Below are 20,281 nucleotides of genomic sequence, written 5' to 3'. Positions count from 1 at the left end.
GCCCTCCCCCCCCTCCGGCCCCATGGCGCTTCACCCGGGCTGCCTTCCGCCACAGGCGCGGGAGCCTCAAGCGCGGCTCGGCTCGGCTCCCGGCCCGGCGCACAGGGAAGGGCGGGTGAGCGCACCGCCGCCGCGGTTCCCGGCCGCCTCGCGGCTCTCCGCCCGGTAGGACCGTCCGCCGCACGCTTGAGCGCCCGAAGCGTCCGGCCGGAGGCTCCGCGCCCTTCGCAGGGCAGGTGCAGCGCCGCCTTCAGCCCCGCGCCCCGCCCCGGGCCCAGGGAAAGGCCGAGCGGGCGGGCGGGGGAGATCCCCGGGCAGCGCAGGAAGGCAGGATGGGGGAAGGCGGCCCGGGGGGGGGGGGCGGGGGAGGCGAGGAGCTCAGCCGCCGCGCCGGAGGAGGAGGGAGGGGCAGGGGGGTGTCAGGCGCGCCCCTCCCTCCCTCCCTCCCGCCCGAGCGGCGCTGCGCGGGGCCGAGTTGGCGGCTCCGGCGGCAGCTGCTCCGTCCGCTTCTCCATCCTTGGCCCCTCCCGGCCGTGGAGGCGGAGGCGGCGGCGGCGGCGGAGGAGGAGGCGGAGGCAGAGGCAGGCGCGTCCACCTGCACGCGCTGGAGCGCAGGGCTCATGGAGGAGCCGCCGCCGCCGCCGCCAGTGCCGCAGTAGCCGCTGCCCTTGCCTCGCCGCCCAGAGCCCGCAACGGCCGCCGCCGCAAGGTAAGCCTCGGGCGGGGCGGGGCGGGCGGGGGCTTTTGTGCCAGGCGGGGGGGAGGGGTCGGCGGCGGCTTTTCTCCGGCGAGCTGCGGCTGCAGGAGGGGCGAACGGGCGGGGGAGGCCCGGGCGGCGGAGGGGCGATGCGGGCGGCGCAGCCTCGCGGTCCCCGGCAGCGCCCCCCCCCTCGCTGGCAGCGGGGCAGGCGAGCCCGGCAGCCGCGGGGGCCGGGCGGGGGGGTGAGGGGCGGCGGGGGCCGTTGGCGGATCCTCTCTGTCCGCAGCCGCGGGAGGAGGATAAGGGCGGGCATCGGCGGCGGCCGGGGAGCCGAAGCGCTGCCCAGCCCGGGGCTGCCGGGGGGGCGTCGGGGCGCGCCTGGCTCCGAGTTGCAGCCTTTCGTCTCTTTGTAGAGCTGCCCAAAAGAGGGAGGGGAGGCAGCCTTTGTTGGACGCGGAGCCCTCGCAGCCGGCCTGGCCCGCCGGGCCCTCCCGCGCGCTCCCCGGGGGACTGGCCGGGAGCTCCGGAGGGCTCGGCTGGCGCGGCGGCGGCGGGCCCGGGCGCGGGGGGCTGCGGCGGGGCCTCCCGCTGCCCTCGCCCGGGCGGCTCCGAAGTGAAATGCGGGAGGCGGCGAAGAGGCATCGCTCGGCTGCGCTGCTGGCGGAGGCGTCGAGGAGGCCGGGACGAGTCGGGTTCTTCGGCGCGGTGCGGGGACAGCGGGCTGGCCTGGCCTCGGGGCTGCGGCTTCGGGGGTTGGAAGCGAGCCCCGCTTGCGGCCTTTTCATTCTTGCCCAGGCTGCGAAGGCGGCGTTGCTCTGCGCTCGCTTCCCTTCCCTGAAGCCCGGGAGCCCTGAATGGGGCCGGCAAAACTTGGGGAGGAAGGGAGCAGCCCAGCCAGGATCACAGCCCCCCTCCCCCCTCCAGCGGCTAATGGGAGAAAAGTGGCTGATGGGCTGAATCTCCCCCCGAGTGGGGAAGGGAGAAGCCAGCCGTGGATGCCGGGGACCGTCTGCCCAGGAAGCCTCGTCGTTTTTGCTTTCCCAGCACAAGAGGCTTTGCTCTCTTGGGGCCAGTCGAGCCCTGGGCTGGCAGAGGGCGACCTTTGGCCGGTGGGCATGTTGAGAGATAACCCATTGGTTAGGGAAGGGAGCAGCAACAAGTGCAAAGTCTCCTGTGCAATAAGAGGGGGCCTGATTGGGCTGCATTAAAGCAGAGAGAAGGCAGATGGAAGATATTTGGGGGAGGATTCACGTTTTTTGCTGAAAAGGCTGCAGCAAGTAGATACCAGAGAAGGAGCAGGAAGGGAGAAATATCAGAAGACAGGAAAACTGGCAGTAAACTCATCCGGATTTTTAAGCAGGTGTTTTGGGTTTTTTTTAGCTCCATCTGGAGATGCGAAGGATGTGAGGGATTGAACCCGTGGCCTTCTGAAGTAGGTGGACTTGTGCCAGGCTGGGCCTGAAAGGGTTGCGGGAGGGGAGCAAGTAGTGTAGTTCCTCACCTTCCCTGCTCTGCTTCATGTTGTTGCTTTGAGCTCTTCCCCCTGAAGGCCTCCAACCAACAGGTGGTCCTTTCCCTTCACCCGGGTCCACCGTGGTAGAGCTGTCTTCCGAGCATGGGTGCGCGTGGCCAGAAGACCCTCCAAGCCAAACAGCTTAGATGTGGGGCTGCAGAAGTGGGGAGCTCCATTGCAGAGCTCCATCTAGGGAACGTGTTGGTGAAGTCTCCATGCAAAGAAAGATCTCCGGGCCTCTTTTGCAGGCCGGCATTAAGAGGATGTGTCCCAACAGTCTTCCAGGAAAACTCCTCTCCTTGCCTTCTGCACCTGGGAAGCTACGTGGATGGAATCACAAGACCTCTGTGCGTGATGTGGACTGGCTGCTTCTTGGTGTCAATGTTTTTATTGGCCAAAGGACTGACTGACTTTCCTCCCTGGCATTTGAATCAGGAAGGTAGTTGCTGATGCCTTTGAGAAGCCTGGCTGCGCAATTGCCCCTGGGTGGGTGGGGGGAAACTGGATGCTAGGAAAGAGATTGTACATAACTATACGTGTGGCATTACATAAGCACCCCATTTTATTTAGGTCTTGCATTCAGTTGCATCCAAGGAATTTGGAGCAGGAATGTGCATGGAATATCAGATCAAATTATTATAAGGCACAATCTCTCCCTCCCTCCCTCTTCCCTCTCCCTCCGTCCGTCTCTCTCTCTCCTCTTTTTGTGTAAAAAAAAATTGAAATCCCTAACCACTTGATTAAGCAAGCACAGTCTATCTGGTTTTTAAAAGTCACTGGTTGGATGTGACTGTAGGAATGTCAGTGGTCCTTGGAATATTTGGTTTGCCAAGCCAGGCACTGCCCTTCTGGGACATCCCAATTAGCAGAACAATGGAAGTGTTGAGGCTGCCAGTTGAGGAGCAGCCAATGGCAAAGCCGGCACAGGGCAGAGTTATGGACTTCATGGGGCCATTGGTGAAAATTCTAAGAGCTTTTGAGCACTGCCGGCCGTGATTTGACTGTGCTGCTTGGTGGTTATCACCACTTAGGATGGCTCCGGGCACCTTAGAATAGGTCGAGAAGTGCAAGCAGGAGGAAGTGAAATGGAAGGACCTGAGATGTTTATTCTTGAGGAGAAAAACGAAAGGAAAATCTGTTAGTGCTGTTGAACTATTTCTTGAGATCGGTGGCATTGGTGGCCAAACAGAAAGCAGGTTTCCCTTCTCTATATATACCCAAGAAGAATCATTTTCCAGAGATAGAGCATAGAACATAGAATAATAGGGTTGGAAGGGACCTTGGAGATCTTCTAGCCCAACCCCCTGCCTATGGCAGGAAGTCCTATACCATTCCAGACTTTCTTTGGGCTTGATGGGATATGTGATCATAGAAAGAATAACAGAATAACAATAGAATGATAGAGTTGTTTTAATTTGGCTTTTTGTGCCATGGGGGTAGGGCTTGATGACCTCAAAGAGCCCTTCCACCTCTAGGATTCTACAAGCCTCTGGCATGCTGCAGGTCCAATCAGAGTAGAGAACATCCCCTTCCCGCTACCATGGCTGTTCCCAAATCTCTTGATGTATAGGGACACGGCAGGCAGCTCAATCTTCCGTATTTTTTTAAAAATAAATATTTGTCAAAAGAACAGGCTGCAGCAATTATGCAAACGCATGGGTAAGATTTGGCATGCAACATGCCTGTTAAATCAACCTGTTCAGTGAGTACATCTGCTATGCACCAGTGCTCCGTTCCATTCCTGCAAATGAATAGACTTGGCTTACATGCTTTAATTCCTTCTCCGTGTGTATCTTGTCCTCCCAAATGCTCTGTCCGGATTTTTGTGAGGACTCCCATCCTGACAAGGCTCCCCATGCAGCCCTCGGCTGAGTGGAAGGGGGCAAAGGGGGCTCTCAAAGGGTGTGCTTGAAAATAGGCTTAGGAATTGATAGTGAGGTTCTCACTGATCCACTTCTTCATTATTCATTTGCAAGAGGACACAAAAAGGGCTATCTCTTTATATGCTTCTTTCGGATATTATGGCCTTCAGGAGACAAACTGACCCAGAATTTGGACTCAGAAGACTTTCTGCCACCCTCATTTGCCTGGGTCAGCTTCACAGCGTCTTCTTATGCTACAGAGAGAGAATTTCATCTATTAGTTAAGGCAACAGGCTATAGGCTACAGACCAGGAGATGGGAGTTCTAGTCCCATGTTAGACATGAAAATCACTGAGTGACACGATAGATAGATAGATAGATAGATAGATAGATAGATAGATAGATAGAGTGTGCGTGCGTGTGCGTGTGTATACACACACATACATATATACACCCAAACATATAGCCACACACACAGAGAGAGATTTATATACTAGAACATGGAAATCTTCTTTTGGTTCTTTTCCCAATGAGGCTTTTCTTCTTCGGTTGCCCTGCCCCACTCAGAAAATTTGGGGAGAGGATGTTTGCTAAAGCAATTCTTGAGTTTCCTCTGGTTTCTTCCCCTTTTCATTACTTGCCAGACAAAAAATTCTCTTAAGAGCTGAACGGTGGGAGAGCTTCACAATGGTGTTTGATTGGGAACCTCTGGGAGGGAGGGAGGGAGGGAGGGAGGGAGGGCGAGCGACACCCAGCCAGGGATATCTCACTATTTAGAAACCCCTGAATTTTTGGCTTCAGTCCAGAATGCCACCCCAGTTAGGAGCTCTAGAGTGTGTGTGTGTGTGTGTGTGTGTGTGTGTGTGTGTGTGTGTGTTTAAATGGTAAATTCTGTGCTAGGAATCATTAGGAAGGTTAGTTGGTTGGTTATTTATTGGTTTTAAAAGCTTCCCATCAATAATAGCCCTCTGGAAAACTTACATGCATTTTAAAATACAGTACAATCTAATGTAAATTGTATGGAATAAAAATATCTCAAAAAGCAGCACTAAAGTTGAATCTAAATAATGCAGCATAAACACAACATCCACAGCATTACACCAAAGATTAAGAATTAAAGTAATGTGATTGTGACTGAGGGGTTGACCTCTTGCTCTGAAACCAGCCGTCCTTAAATGGTCTCTGGGGAGAAAAAGCATGGAGGTCAGGGCCAGGTGGAAATCTTGGGGAGGGCATCCTGTGGATGAGGCACCACTGCTGAAAAGGCCCTCCTTTATCCATCTCATGGACTTCCTGAGGACGAGTGGGAGAACCTGGAAGGGAACAGGGTCTCTGAGGAAGATCTCAGAGTCCACCTAAGAAGGCAGGGGAGGTAGAGGAATTCAATTCTGGCCTTGAGAAGGAAGGGGGAAAAGTCAGAAGCAATGGGTTTGTCTTGGTAGCAGCTTCAGGCTTCCTTCAAGGCCATTCCTGCAGAAGAGCCCTTCCTTGGAGTCTTTGGACTGGTTTTCAAGTTTCTGTTACAATACTCTACAATAAAGGGCATCGCTAAGATCCTTGCGATCCTTCACCTGGCCTAACGCAAAAGAGCTGGAGGAGGAATTGCTCTTCAAAGTAACTTGTTCCCAAACAGGAGAGTTTTAGGGCATCAGAGGTGGATGCCAGCGCTTGGATCTGGGCCTGGGAATGTATAATCAGTCAGCCAGATCCAATCAGCAGCTCCGCAGCTCTGTTTTGAAGCATTGGAAGCTTCCAAATTGTTTTCAAAGGTACTGTTTCATGACACACATTGCAGTTATCCACCTGGCAAATTATTGGACTCTTAATAACTTTTCCAAGGTCATCCTTGTCCAGGGAGGATCATAGGGTGCTATATATTTTCATGCTGATAGGAAGCAGTCTGAGCTATTGAGGGTACATGGGTCTCCAGGGAGACTGAAGAGCCCAGAAGGAATGGGCCACACCTCTGACCTTGGGCCAATATGATCTCTTCCAGAATAGATGCATCCCAAATATTGCCCATATTTGGTGTTTGTATCTCAACAGGATTGAGTTTCTGTTGAAATCTAGTAGACTTCATCCAGGCATTGGCTTGGATCATCAGCTGCCGAGCCTAGGTAAGCCCAAAAGAGATAGATGCAGGCTTCATCTTCGCAGTAGTGATACTTCAGCCAGTGCTTCCCAAGTAACACTTCCCAACGGTGTTGGGTTCATGGACAGTCAGCCTGATAAGCACAAGAGATGAAGCTTGGAGCATCTGCTAATGGGTCAGAACAGTAAAAATGACGCATTGTTTTCTGGATTTGGTCCTCTGAGTACGTAGAAGCAGAACTCACTTCCCAGCCATAGTTTCCCAAAGGATGGTATGACTGAGGGCATCAAAAACCATTAAAAAGTCCCAGAATTTTTTTTTCTGTTTCAGCAGGGTGTGCAAGATCATTTTTGTTCTAAAATCTGACCTGGAAATAGATGTAGAACATTCTTTTCCTCTCAGAATGCTTGGAGCAGAAGCCCCATGTCCAGCAGGGGAATGTCAGCAGTTGACTTGATGCTTGTTTTCATCCTCTGGAGCAGCTTTGGTCTCTTCACAATGCCCCCTCCCCCCCCCCTTTTCTGCTTTTAAATTCATAACCACCTGAAACACAAGGATGATGTTGAATTTTAATTGGAAAATAAACCTCCTGGTATAATAATTTGTTTTATCTTTATTTTTGGAATACTGTGTGCAGCTATGGTCAGTTCACTTTGAGGTGGACATTTGAGATTGGAAGTGGTGAAAAAAGGGTGGGACCTGAGTAATGGAAGAACTTGGTAGGACTCCATTAAAAGGGCTTTTTAGGTTAAGTAAAAGTCGTGACCCGACAAAAGGGCGAATGACAAAACCGCGCCCGACTAAACCGCGTCGCTAAAACCGTGATGTCATCAATGCGCCGACAACAGCGCGGAGACAGAAGGGTGATTTCAGTCGACAGAGGGGTGATTGAAGTTAAGATAAGGGTTAGGGTTAGGTTTAGGTTTAGTTTTATAGCGCGCTTCTGTCGCCACACTGTTGTCGGCGCGATTCAGCGCTCATTCGTCGGAGCGCTTTAGAACATGAGGTTTTGTCACTGCGGTTTAGTCGGGTGTGGTTTTGTCGTTCACCCTTTTGTTCAACCAGTAAAAGTGGGCAGGCATAAAGTCCTATAAAATCATCCTTGGCCTAGAGCAGGGTGTGCAAACTTGGGAACTTTAAGACTTGTGGACTTGAACTCCCAGAATCTCCCAGCCAGCAAGTTTGGACACCCCTGGCCTAGAAAAAGGTGGATGTCCCCCCCCCCCCGCCCCCCAGATCATGGCGGTGGAATTCTGGGAGTTGAAGTCCACACATCTTAAAGGTGAAAAACACCGACTTAGAATTTAAGGCCACCCATTCAAAGTTTAATAACCCCAGGAAGGAAAAACTTCTTTACCCAAGTGTGAATTAACCAAGAGCTTTGTTGGCATCAGAAATAATGATGTTTACTAATTTCAATGGCTTTTAGAAGTAAAGTATCATCTTCATACATTGCTAAAGAAATCCTGGTATTCATAAGAATCTTAAACATGATTGCTTAACTGCCAGAAAACAGGTCAGTTATAAATACACATTTATAAATACATGGATAAATACTTGAAAATAAAATCTGAGCTAAGAGCAGACATTTCTTTCATTAAATTATACTTGCCTTTCTATCTAAAAGCAGAATTAAAATGCATGTTATACACACACATACACAATATACAAACAGTGTACATGTATGTGTGCGTGTTTGTGTATATTATAGTTAGTTCTCTGCTTACTCCTAGTTGAACCTGCTCATCAAGGTTATAAGTTGTGATGTAAAACGGAATGGTCATGTGACTGACCCAATTTTATGACCTTTGTGGCTGTTGCTAAGTGAACACAGTGATTGTAAAGCAGCCACTGTTGTTAAGTGAACATTGCAGTTGTTAAGAAAACCGGCTGTTTGCGATGGGCACAGTCTTGCCAAAAACTGGGAGTTATTGCGGGTTTTTGGCAACAGCATCAAAAAGTGCATCACATGCTATGTTGTGTCTCGTTTGCCAACTGCTCACAGTTTGTTCCCATGACCAGGAGGGCAACCATAGTAACTTCAGTCTTGGTTCATAAGTAGCCCCAGAAAGGTCTGTTGTAAGTCAGGGACTATCTGCAGGTATGTGTCTTTGGGTGTGTAGGTTTGTATGCATGTATATGTATGTATGTAGAGTCGGTGTGTGTGTATAGCATATACACACAATGTGATATATCTCACATATACACACACACTCTATATGCATCCATGCATACATACACACACAAACACATACCTGCAGATGGTCTGTCTGTTTGTCTATCCATCCATCCATCTATATCTAATTTATACATGTATATAATGTTTGTGTGTGTATACATACATATACATACATACATACATACATACATACATACATATACATACATACACACACACACGTGTGTGTATATGTGTGCCTATGTATGTAAAAACATGATTAAGAAGCCTCGTATGGTACAATTCTTTGTCAAGTTCCAGTTCGGGATTTCTTTGTGATTCTGTGTAAGTGACATTTAAGTCTGTCGCTCCTTCTCAGAATAGCTGCATCTCAGAAAGCAATTTATTCCTCTGGATAACTGTCCGAGGCAGATAGTTCACAAAGAGAGACTTTGTGTAAGACCCATACTTGTAATCTTTAATACTCTTCTGCCCTTCTTCTATTTGGGGGTTGTTTTGGGAGAGTGGATGGAGGTGAAATGATCCCAAGGTGCTGCAAGCAGATTTTGTTTATGGTAGAAAAACCAAATGCAGCCCAGCGTATTTGAAGAGGTTTTTCGGGTTTGGCTTTGAGTTTCAGGTGAGAGCAAATTAAACCCTTGAAATCTGTGCTTGTGAGGCAGTCAGAACACAGCGGCTGATTTGTTATTGTTGTTTACAGCCCCTTTCTGGTTTTTTTCACAATCTTGCCTAAGGGAAAGCTATGAAACAGTTCAATCCACCAGCCCCCACCCCTTTTCATCTGAATCCAGAGAGAGTGTGGAGGGGTTGCCAGATGCTTCAGAGGGGGGGCTGCGTCCACAATGCAGTCAGATTTTCAAAAGGTGATCATCAATTCCTATTTATTTGGAGAGGGACATTGGGGGTAGGTGTGACCGTATAAACTTTGTCTCTGAGTGTAAAGATTAACACAAGTTCTAATCTATTGCTGCCTGCCAAGGATCATACATTTATTCTCTTTAAACATGCATTTGAGCAAAAGCAAGAGTCACACTTGGTTTTTTTGTGTTGCTAGTGAAAATAATCTTTTTGGATATTGATTGCCAGAGGACTCTGCCAGGCGAAGCACCAGCAAACCTACACCCATAGCATGTCCTACCCTTTCCTCCTTGATCCATCCTTGTAGAAAGATGGCCATGGCAGAAGCATGCAGCAGCTTCCTAGGCAAGAGAGGTTGAAATATTTTTAAGTCCCCAGAAAAAAAGATAACACTTGGAAGTGACTTGGAGAGAGAGAAACAACCTTAGAACTAAGGAGAAACTTCACGACACAACAATCAACCAGTCGAATGTCTTCCCTCCAGAAGTTGTGGGTGCTCCATCACTGGAGGTTTTAAAGAAGAGACTGGACAGCCACTTGTCTGGATTGGTATGTAGGGTCTTCTGCTTGAGCAGTGGGGTGGATTAGGAGATCTCCCAGATCCCTTCCAACTCTGTTATTTTTTTCTGTTCTGTTCACTGAAATATGAGAAGGAGAAGATAGAGCGCAATCAAACTTGTGCGATAATATCAATAAAGGTGAATATCTATGGAGATTCTCAATCACCCAAGACATGGTTGTCCCAAAGGTGTCCCCCCCACTCGAAGGCAACTGGACTGTTCATTTCTCATCCAAGAAGCTTCTTCCAAGAACTAAAAGTCAAGTTGCCTTTGGGGGGGGAACCCCCCACCTTTGGAACATCAATAAATATAATTTTAGCCTTCCTCTGATTTCCTGGTCTGGTCTCCCTAGTGGGGCTGATAATCTTCCTCCATCCCTTGTTTATGCCTCTTTGTCAAAGAGTTGATGAGTAAAGACTTGTTGGATGAAGGGGGCCGAGAAGAGGGCAACAATAGGACAATACAGGGATGTGAAGGTCCATTGAGTGAGGACAGACTGAAGGAACTGGAGTTGTTCAGTCTGGAGAAGGAAAGACTTAAGGGAGACACAGACAAAAAAAGAACCACAAGGAAGGTGGTTAAAATAGTAACTCCACAAAAAGTAGGACCAAAAGTAACAGCTACATCTACCTAGATTTCATTGATAAATATAAGGAAAAAATTTTCTGATAGCAATTTCTGTACAACACCGGAGCAATCTGTTAAAATCTGTTTATGGAGGTTGGTTTCTCCATTTCAAGAAGTTTTTTTAAAGAAGAAGCTGGACAGGCGTCTCTTATGGATGGTTTCATTCATTTGCTTGTACATTCAGAACAGATTAACAGAGTTGGAAGGGACCTTGTAGGTCATCTAGTCCAACGCTCCACCCAAGCAGGAGACCCTACACCATTTCTGACAAATAGCAATCCAGTCTCTTCTTGAAAGCTTCCAATGATGAAGTTCCCACAACTTCTAAAGGCAACTTCTGTTCCATTGGTTAATTGTTCTGACTGTCAGATAATTTCTCCTTATTTCCAGGTTGAATCTCCTTGATCAGTTTTCATCCATTATTCCTTGTCTGGCCTTTAGGTGCTTTGGAAAATACCTTAAGCCCCTCTGTGCCTCTCTGTGGCAGCCCCTCAAATATTGGAAGAGTGCTATCCTGTCTCCCCTGGTCCTTCTCTTCACTAGACTAGCCAGGCCCAGTTCCTGCAACCATTCTTCATATGTTTTATCCTCCAGTCCCCTAATCATCCTGGTTGATCTTCTCTGCACTTTTTCTAGAGTCCCCACATCTTTTTTATAGTGTGGTGACCAAAACTTGTACGCATTACTCTAGGTGTGGCCTTACTAGGGGTTTATAGAGTAGTATTAGTACCTCCCTTGATCTTGATCGTATCCCTCTGTTAATGCAATTTTGGATTGCATTGGCTTTTTTCAGATTTATTGACATCATGACAGCAGAATTCTCTTTCACCTATAGTATTGATGCAATAGCCTTTTAAAAAATTTCCTAACATCATGCCAGTTCTGAAGCCTGAGACATCTCTGTAGGAGTCTCATTGACCTTCCATAATGCTCCTTAGCCTTGTCTTCCCATTGTTTCCTTGCAAGTGCATCCTAGTGCACCCAGAGAGTCACCCAGTATTGGAATATCTTTTCCTCTCTCACTGTCACATCAAGTAGCAGCATTCTCATTGATATTACCTGACCTTGAAAAAGCTATTCAAGGTCACACCTGATTACTACTGGAATGGGATTCCACCAGAAAATTCCAAAGCCATAAAGTTGATTGGGAAATTAAATGTTCCCTGGTAAGATGATCTACCCAAGAAAGAAGGGGTATTTTTACCGAAGATGTGGGTTATCTATCTCTTGGAAGTTTTGAAGAAGACACTCAAGAGCATCTTTTTAAAGACGAATAGGTTTTTCTGTCCTACTTCAAAGGGTAAATGATCTTTCCAACTCAAAAATTTTAAGATTTTTTTGAAAAAATAAACTTCTCTGGAAGAAGGCAGCAACATATCCCTTCTGTACTGTTGCCAACAAGACGGCATGGATGTGTTCACAACATCTTTTGAATTAAATCTTCTTGATTTAAGGGCATCTCTATCTTTTACCTGCTCCATCCAAAGCGATCCAATGCAGATGCAAACTACTGCCCTGTATGTTTCATGCTCATAGAACAGTCAAACTTCACCTGCACTAACTGTAAACTAATTGGATTACTAGAAGAGACAAGTCATTCTGCGACTCAACCAAGAAGATGAGGAACTCCCAAGTAAGAGCAGAAGTTTTGTATCCAAACTGAAACAGAAAGAACAAATAACTATGAACCCACGGAGGTAAATCTCAGAGGTCAAAAAAAATTGAGAAAATTGCTGTCCAATCTAATCCACATCAGATCTAAATGAGGGAGAGAAGGGGAAGTCATCAAATTTGCAGATGACACCAAATTGGGTGGAATTGCTAATCCTTTGGAGGATAGACTCAGGATCCAGAAGGATCTTGAGCATTGGGCCCTGTCCAAAAGGATGCAGTTCAGTGGTTGGAAATGTGAGGTTGTGCACTTTAAACCAGATGCACAGGTATAGAATAGGCAGTACCTGGCTCAGCAGTAGTAACTGAGAGGAATCTAGGAATCATAGTGGACAACCACTTAAATATGAGCCTATTGGATCCTTCTACCCAGAAGTCTCTCTTTGTCTTCGGGCTGTGACTCCCATGCTGATGGGAGCTATTTGGGAGTTGTATGTTCCACACAATCATTCGTTTTGAAAAGTACTTGGGTAGGAAATACTTTTCTGTATTCTTCTTTCTTTGGGGAAGCTTTTTGTCAGTTTGGATTCCCCTTCCCCTCCCTTCCCTTCCCTTCCCTTCCCTTCTTCAGCAGTAGTAGAACTGAGATTCTCAGTGGGTGTTTTGGTCCAGAGGCAGAAAGCTACTGTCAGATCCCTAAAAGTGATACTGCCATTCAATTGGGAGGAGAGGATCCTCAGAGTTAAACCATTAGCTACATCTGAAGCAACTGAGTTTTACAACTTTACAACTGGTTTCCTGTCACCGGGAGACTGAAGGTCCCAACATCTCTGGAGGGATGTTTATGGTAGCCATGTGGGATATATAACTTTGATGTCTAACTAGAGATAGCCATGGGAACGTGTGCTTTATTGACTCCCAGGGCAGAAGAGTTAAGGAAGCATCTTCACACTTGTGTATTGGTCAGAATCTGCATTCGGACAAAGGGGAGGGGTCATTATCAGCTTAATCCCATTTGCATGGCCTAAAGGTTTTCAGATGATGCTTTGCTACTAATAGTTTCCATCCTGACTGATTAAAGTTTCCTTTTGAAATAATCTGTTTCCAAGAGTCTTTACTTTCTCCAGTTAGGAGAGGAGTCATTACAGCTACCTTCCTGCAGGGAATCTGAGTACCAGTTTTATTCTGTTTTACTTTTTTTTCCACATTAGGAAAAACAACTAGAAGAGTAATGTCTATCTAAATGTGAAGTTTCTGCTTAAGCTTTTTCATGAGGGTAAAATAAATCATAGTTAAGCTCATGTTTTAAACACTGAAGTGTTCATATGAGCATATCCAGAAGCATTTATGGAGACAATTGGTTTATGAAACTCTGCCATAGAAAATATTAACATGCGATCTTTGATTTTCGCAAATGCCTTTTATGAAATCCCAATTTATTTTAGCCACAGTAAGTCTTAGATTGTATGTAAATTCAGAGTATTATGCATGAGCTGCGTACAGTCAGGTGGCTTTCTATCCCATTTATTTCCAGAGCTTTAAACTTCCATAGGAGGGGCTTGGAAAAACAAAGACATTCACTCATTTACCGGTTTGGGCAGAAATTCCCAGGACGGCTCTCGGAGGAGATGTTATCTGACACGTTACAATCTCTCTGAGTAATTGAAGGATCAACATTTTGCAGTTAGCCTGAGGTCAAACCTACACAAGAGATGCAGGCTGCATTGGGTGTTTATCGCTAGGAAGGAGCAAACCTGGGTGGTCAGCGCTTAAGAGGGGAAGTAACAAGGTCCTGGTCAAAGTTTAAATTCGATTTGAATTCATGTCAAAGTAAACCCAAAGGGATGTAGTAGCTTAGCGGCTAAGATGCTGAGCTAGTTGATCACAAAGGTTCGGTGGTTTGAATCCCTACGCCGGGTAATGGAGTGAGCTCCTGTGACTTGCCCCAGCTTCTGCCAACCTAGCAGTTCAAAAGTACGTAAAAAATGCAAGTAGAAAAATAGGGGCCACCTTTGGTGGGAAGGTAATAGCGTTCCATGCCCCTTCGGCATTTAGTTATTCTGGTCACATGACCACGGAGACATCTTTGGACAGCGCTGGCTCTTCGACTTTGAAATGGAGATGAGCACCACCCCCTAAAGTCGAGAACAACTAGCACATATGTGCGAGGGGAACCTTTACCTTTAAAAGTAAACCTAAACCAGTTCATGCCATTGATAAGAGTGCCATTCATCCCCAAGGGTTGAATGAATCTTTCATTTAGTTACATACCATTCCATTTAAAAAAAAAAATAGGAGGAAATTTTGGAAAAGACTTTGGAGGGTGCATCTAAGGCTTTTTGGGGCCCTGAGTGGGTCTTCTTATTTTAGCCTTGCTCAGACCAGGTTGTAAATTACATATAGCTGGTTTTTATGCGCCAAGCATTTCCTTCTTGCGTGCCCAGCTGCACTAGATAGTTTATTGTGCCTTTGGAAAAACCCTTGTTCACCCATGCGCTGCTTGTGTGGGAAGATCGTGAGAGGTGCTGACGGTGCTCATTCAACCGTCTTTTGGAACGTGTTCCTGGCTACTCTTTTGAACAAAGTTAGAGACATTTGTTTGCTGTGCTGGAACACAACTTCATGCAAAATGGTGGCAATTTTTATGGAGGAAACACAAGATTCCCCCCCCCCCCTCGTGTTTCTGGACAAATCCTTGCAAATACCTCCTGCTGTGACTACTATCATTGGAAAATTCGACAGAAATTTGGGTCATGTCATTTTACAAGGAGAGGATGGAGCTTTGATGGAAAAGAAAGGAGAGGCTTAATGAGAAGCTTAATTATGGCATTTTTTTGGGGGGGGGGAACAGTTGCATTAGTATCCAGTAACAGTAGCATAGCCTAGAGAAAGAATATTACATCTTCAGAAGTTTATTTTTTTCCTTTCTGGAGCTTAATATCCAAAGCTCCCAAAGCTGTTCAAATGTCTTTAGAAGTGCTACCAACAACGGGGGGGGGGGGGGACCCCTGCATGCTTCACAAATGGGGAGGGGTCATCTTCAGCTGCCTCATTAGCCATGAGGTCCCATTGATGCCTCCTGGCATTACCTTCATGCATAGTCAAGTAAGCAGCTGTAACATTGGAGCAGAAATGACCCAAATTGCTCATGTTTTGCTGTTATTTCCCCCCCCTGGTCCTATGTGTTTGTCAACCTTTGAGATATGTGAACTTCAACTCTCAGAATTCCCTGGCCAGCTTGCAACCACTGGATAGAAGCTACTTGTACTGATGTGGCTGCTCAGGGGCTCTGAAGGATGTTAAGCTGGCATCAGAGAGACCCAGATTTGGGCCCACTGTCATTTATGGAAGCTCCCATGGTGATTCTGGGCCAGCCCCTGTCTTAGTCCAGCCTACCTCACAGGGTTGTTGTGGGGTGTCATGGAAGAAGGAGCCTCTCTTTGCATTACCTGTAGCTTCTGAAGGAAAGGCAGGATGAGAGATGCAAATAACAGAATAATTGCTTTTCCATGCAGTCCCATCATTTCTATTCTGCAACACATTACTTACGGTGAAATGCGTTCTTGCGTCGTGTGAAGCAGTCCAAATACAAAATCATGGCTGTGCATGTTGGCTTATGGGCAGCACATTATACCTAGAGGTTGCTGCTGGTCACCTGTAAAGCCCTAAATGGCTGAAAGTCCTGTGTTTTGCAGGGCTGAAGGCCTCCCATTATTTCTGTTTATCCCACCAAATGTAGCCTGCAGGGCAAGTTCTGGAACCACCACCACCCTCCTCCTGCTGCTGCTGCTGCTGCTGCTGCTGCTGCTGCTGCTGCTGCTGCTCCTCCTCCTCCTCCTCCTCCTCCTCCTCCTCCTCCTCCTCCTCCTCCTCCTCCTCCTCCTCCTCCTCCTCCTCCTCCTCTTCTTCTTCTTCTTCTTCTTCTTCTTCTTCTTCTTCTTCTTCTTCTTCTTCTTCTTCCATATCCATATTGCTATCAACAACTGCACAAAAAAGTGGTGCTGAGTTTTGTCCAAACCGGTCCCTTAGATTTTGAAGCCGTGTTGTTCTTCTTCTGCCTGGACCTCCTTTGCCTTCAATCTTTCCCTGGAGGATTAAGTGAAGTATGGCAATTTTTTTCTGAGCGTCGCATCCCATGCCTGAAATATTTCAACTTTCGCTTTTTTAAAGTTTTGATGATTCCCCTTGGCTTTCCCAGGCAGCTTTCCCTTCCACTAAACAAGGTCATCTTGTTGGACCTCTAAGTTGTGCCTTCTCGCACCTGCCCTATGGAGCAGGCTCCCTCCAGAGGTGGGGATGGTGCTGGTGCTTTGTCCTAACCATTCTCCCAGGTGTTTGGGTGCTATGCATAGGCGAGCTCTGATTGATGTGAGCTTCTTGCTTAGCCTTGTTTTTAATCCGTCTAAGGCAACAAAGACACATATGTCAGGGGTCCCCAACCCCTGGGCCGTGACCCACTACCAGGCTGCAACACCTTTGGAACTGGGCCGTGGAAGCTGTGAGTGAGTGCGTTCACACACATAGCTCCATTTGCACAAGTGGCAGGCACTCATGCTTGTGCGTAGCTCCACTTCCGTGAACGGTGGGCACTCAGGCGCAAGGCTCCATTTGCAAGAGCAGCGGGCACTTGTACAAATGGAGCTGTGAACACACACACCTGCCACTCACACAGAAACATCCCCTCTCCCGGCTCCTGCTGGGCCGCCCAGCTGGAAAGGTTGGGGACTGTTGACATATATGACTTACATGCTGTTTTCTAGGGTTTGATTCCTAAAGCAAAAGTTAATTGATTTGGCTTTTAAACATTGCAAAGATAGGTAGCAGCAGCTGGTTGACGTTAGCTGAAGCTAAGAAGGGCTGGGTCCAGCTGGGCCCATCAGGGCTGTGTCTTGGGGTGTCTGTTTGTGTGAACAGATGTTCTAGATGAAAGCAGTGGTAAGCCATTAAAATATTGTTGTGAATAAAACAATTCGTGTTGGGTTCATGAAGTCAACAGGAGTTGAACTCAACTTTGTCCTCATTAGACAACTCAGAAGAAGTTATTTGAAATCCTGTTGTGGGCCTGGGATCTGGAAATATTGCAAGGCAACAGCTATGGCTGAAGCCTCTTCACTGGTGGCTTCATGCTTGTGGACTTCCCTCTACAGAGTCTTGTGCTTGGACAACTGATTGGACGGGAAGATCTCCAGATCCCCTCCCAACTCTGTTATTCTTTATTTCCCAAACTGCTTCTTCTAACTTAAACAAGATTCACACACTGCCATGGTTTCCTTAACTGTCTTTTGGATAAAGTTTGACTAGTTGAGATTGCATTGCATAATAAACTATAAATCACAGTTTATAAACCCAGGGATTGGGATTGGCTCGAGCCAAAGTTCCAGCAAGCACCATTATAGCTTAGTGCAATGTGTGAACTAGGCAAGCAGCAAAGTCTTGTGTTTTGGTTGCTGTCATAAGACTCATTTGAGTGAGGAAGTTTGGAAGATCCTGATTCTCCTGCGCCAAATTCTTCCAGTCCAAGGGTGGAGTCGCCCAGCACCGGGAAATGCAGGTGGCAGAGGATTCGTTACTCTGCGATATTGAATCTTGGTGGCCTTTTTTGCACCTGAAACATCAAATGCTTTAACTCTGTGCCGGAAATGAAAAACCACCCAGTCAAGCATGAAAAGATGGACTAAAACTCATTAGCTAAAAAAGAATGTATGTTGGTCACATGGCCAGACCATTTTGTGCCTTTTCTTGGAAGGGAATCAGAGGAAGATCTGCAGACTGGAAGGCTGGGACCCCTCCCTCCTCCCTCCCTTATCAAGGTGTGTGTGTGTGTGTGTTTGTGTTTGTGTAGCTTGTTTCCAATGAGGTCAAACATAAAAAGGATTAAGGTGTTTAAAGAGTTCTTTTCAAATGTTCCTCTGGTCTTCCTTCTTTTTTCCTCTCTGCTCCTACTTAAAGCACCCAAAGAAATCTCCCCACTTGGCTAAACTGCAGCTGTTGCTGGGAGTGAGGCAGATTTTCAAGCTCAAAAAGAAAAGAACCTGAAGTTATTTTGGATCTTGCAGATGTCTTCCTTTTAAATTGAAAGGAGGATTATTTTTAATGTTTCAACTTAATTGGACCTGAGCTTCTGCTGTTCCGTTTATTGCAATATTGTTCTAATAGCCAGATTTTATGGTGCAATTAGCAATTGCATTCTTTGGAAACTGTGGTTTTTCTCTTCGGCCTCTGCCATTGTCCTGCCACTGAAGTTGTGCGCTTCTTCTTCAGCTATGGGGGGAGGGGGAACACTTTGGCAACAATCTCTTCAGTGCAATATATTCACCTTCTTGTGTGAATTTGGAAAAACTGAAATGCTTTGACCCTTCCTGGATTCCAAGTATTTCCAGAGTTCTTGGTGCTTGTGACAACCTGCATTAAGAAGGTGTGTGAAGGTTTGTATTGTGAGTTGTAAGGTTGTCACAAGACCAGAGTCATTCTTGGGGAAAGACAAACAGGGTGGGTGGGTGGGTGTAGTATCAATCAAATAAAGCTAGTCCTTGACTTACAACGCTTCATTTAGTGACAGTTCAAAGTTATAATGGCACTGAAAAAGTGACCTGTAACCATTCTTTACACTTAAGACTCTTGCAACATCCCCATGGTCATATGATGAAACTTTGGATGCTTGGCAACTGACTCGTATTTATATCTGTAATATGATTTTATGATTTACATCTTCACTGTGGTCATGATTCTAGACAATTATGGGTTTCAATCTGTAACTTGCTGAGCCAGAGGGCGGGGTCAAATGCATCATCAGCCCGGAGGCCCTACAACCCAAAAAGAGACCTAAGACAAGACCCCCTTGAAGTCCATTCACTCTAATCCACTCTAATGGCCTTGACCATTAGCAGATCAGATTTTTGCATCTAGGTTGCATGGAAGAAATTCGCAGTGCTTTTGAACTCTATCCTGGCTCCTGGTTTCTTGCACCTGACATGCTAGAGCAAGGGTGTCAAACTGGTGGCCTGTGGCAGAATGCGTCATGTGCAGGCCACGCCCACCCCACCTCCGCGAAGGGGGAAATGTTGCAATACGTCCCATGAAAGGCAACATGACATGGCGAGTTTGACACCCGTGTGCTAGAGTGTAAAAGTCCTTTGTTCTTGTGTAACTCTTCCTAAGGCAGGAATGATTAAACGGAAGGAGTTCTCCAACCTGAGTTTTCTCTTGTACTTCATAGAAACAAACCTTGCAGATCAGAATTAGTTCTTGGCTTACAATTCTTGTTTAGGGAAGAAAAGCCAGACTCCCATTTGCCTGATTAGCTACTAATTGTTACAGAAACAGAAAAATAAAACAACCAGGATGTATACCCAACTACTAAGAGTAGAATGTTATTGAAAGCCACATCAACTGCACTATATTCCAGACTTTTGATTAATTGATTATGTGCCCTTATGTCTATGGAGCTTCTCAGTCATCCAGGTCATGGTTGTCCTAAAGGTGCTTTTTTCAACATGCAACTGAACTTTGTTTTCCTTGAAGACATGAATTGAAGAAGCTTCTTGGATGAGACGTGAAACATCTTCAAGGAAAAACAAAGCCCAATTGCCTGTTGAAAAAAGCATCTATATGCCATTATGCGTCTATCAAATTTTCTGTGTGACTTCGCCATGACAATGAGCTGGTCCTTCATGTTTTCCACCAGTGTATTCATAGCTATTGTAACTGGTCCCTCCATTCTGTTGCTGGTCAGCCTCTTCTTCCTTCCACCTTTCCCAGCATTAAAGCCTTCTCCAGAGATCCAAAGCACAAGAAGGCAGGACAAGAAACAATGGATGGAAACTAATTAAAGAGAGCAGCAACCTGGAATTAAGGAGAAACTTCCTAAAAGTGAGAGCAATCAACCAGTGGAACAGCTTTTCTTCAGAAGTTGCGGGTGTTTCATCACTGGAGGTTTTTAAGAAAAAACTGGATGGCCACCTATCTGAACTGATATAGGGTCTATTGCTTGAGCGGGGGGTTGAACTAGAAGACCTCCCAGGTCCCTTCCAACTCTATTCTGATTGATTGATTGTTCTTGCATAATATGCCCAAAATATGCTCATTTGAGCCTGGTCATTTGTGCCTCGACTAGGCTACACGGTTGGTTTGCCTGATGACCCATTGGTTTGTTTTCTTTGTGGTCTTCTAACATACTTGAGTTCAGGAAATGTAGATTAACTGTAGATGTATTTTATATTATAGAAGCTCGGCCTATATTAGTTTATTGTGTGAAACAATCATGTAATTCACTAAGCCAT

General features: G+C 46.7%; 1 protein-coding gene across 2 annotated transcripts in view; it reads left to right on the top strand.

The window, feature by feature from the left end:
* Positions 1 to 390: 390 nt before the first annotated feature.
* NEXMIF (neurite extension and migration factor) overlaps positions 391 to 20,281 on the top strand; it is a 398,750-nt gene continuing 378,859 nt past the window's right edge. Inside the window, exons 1-2 of one of the 2 annotated variants that reach the window (XM_032227583.1) lie at positions 391 to 709; positions 2,081 to 2,132. The gene's annotated coding sequence lies outside the window, so the exon portion shown is untranslated. The remainder of the gene's footprint in view (positions 710 to 2,080; positions 2,133 to 20,281) is intronic. The other variant, XM_032227582.1, reaches the window with a different exon arrangement.

This window comes from Thamnophis elegans, chromosome 12, assembly GCF_009769535.1.
Source record: "Thamnophis elegans isolate rThaEle1 chromosome 12, rThaEle1.pri, whole genome shotgun sequence".
Classification (NCBI taxonomy): domain Eukaryota; kingdom Metazoa; phylum Chordata; class Lepidosauria; order Squamata; family Colubridae; genus Thamnophis; species Thamnophis elegans.
Note: the sequence above shows the minus strand (reverse complement) of the source record. Positions and strands in the feature narration are given on the sequence as shown.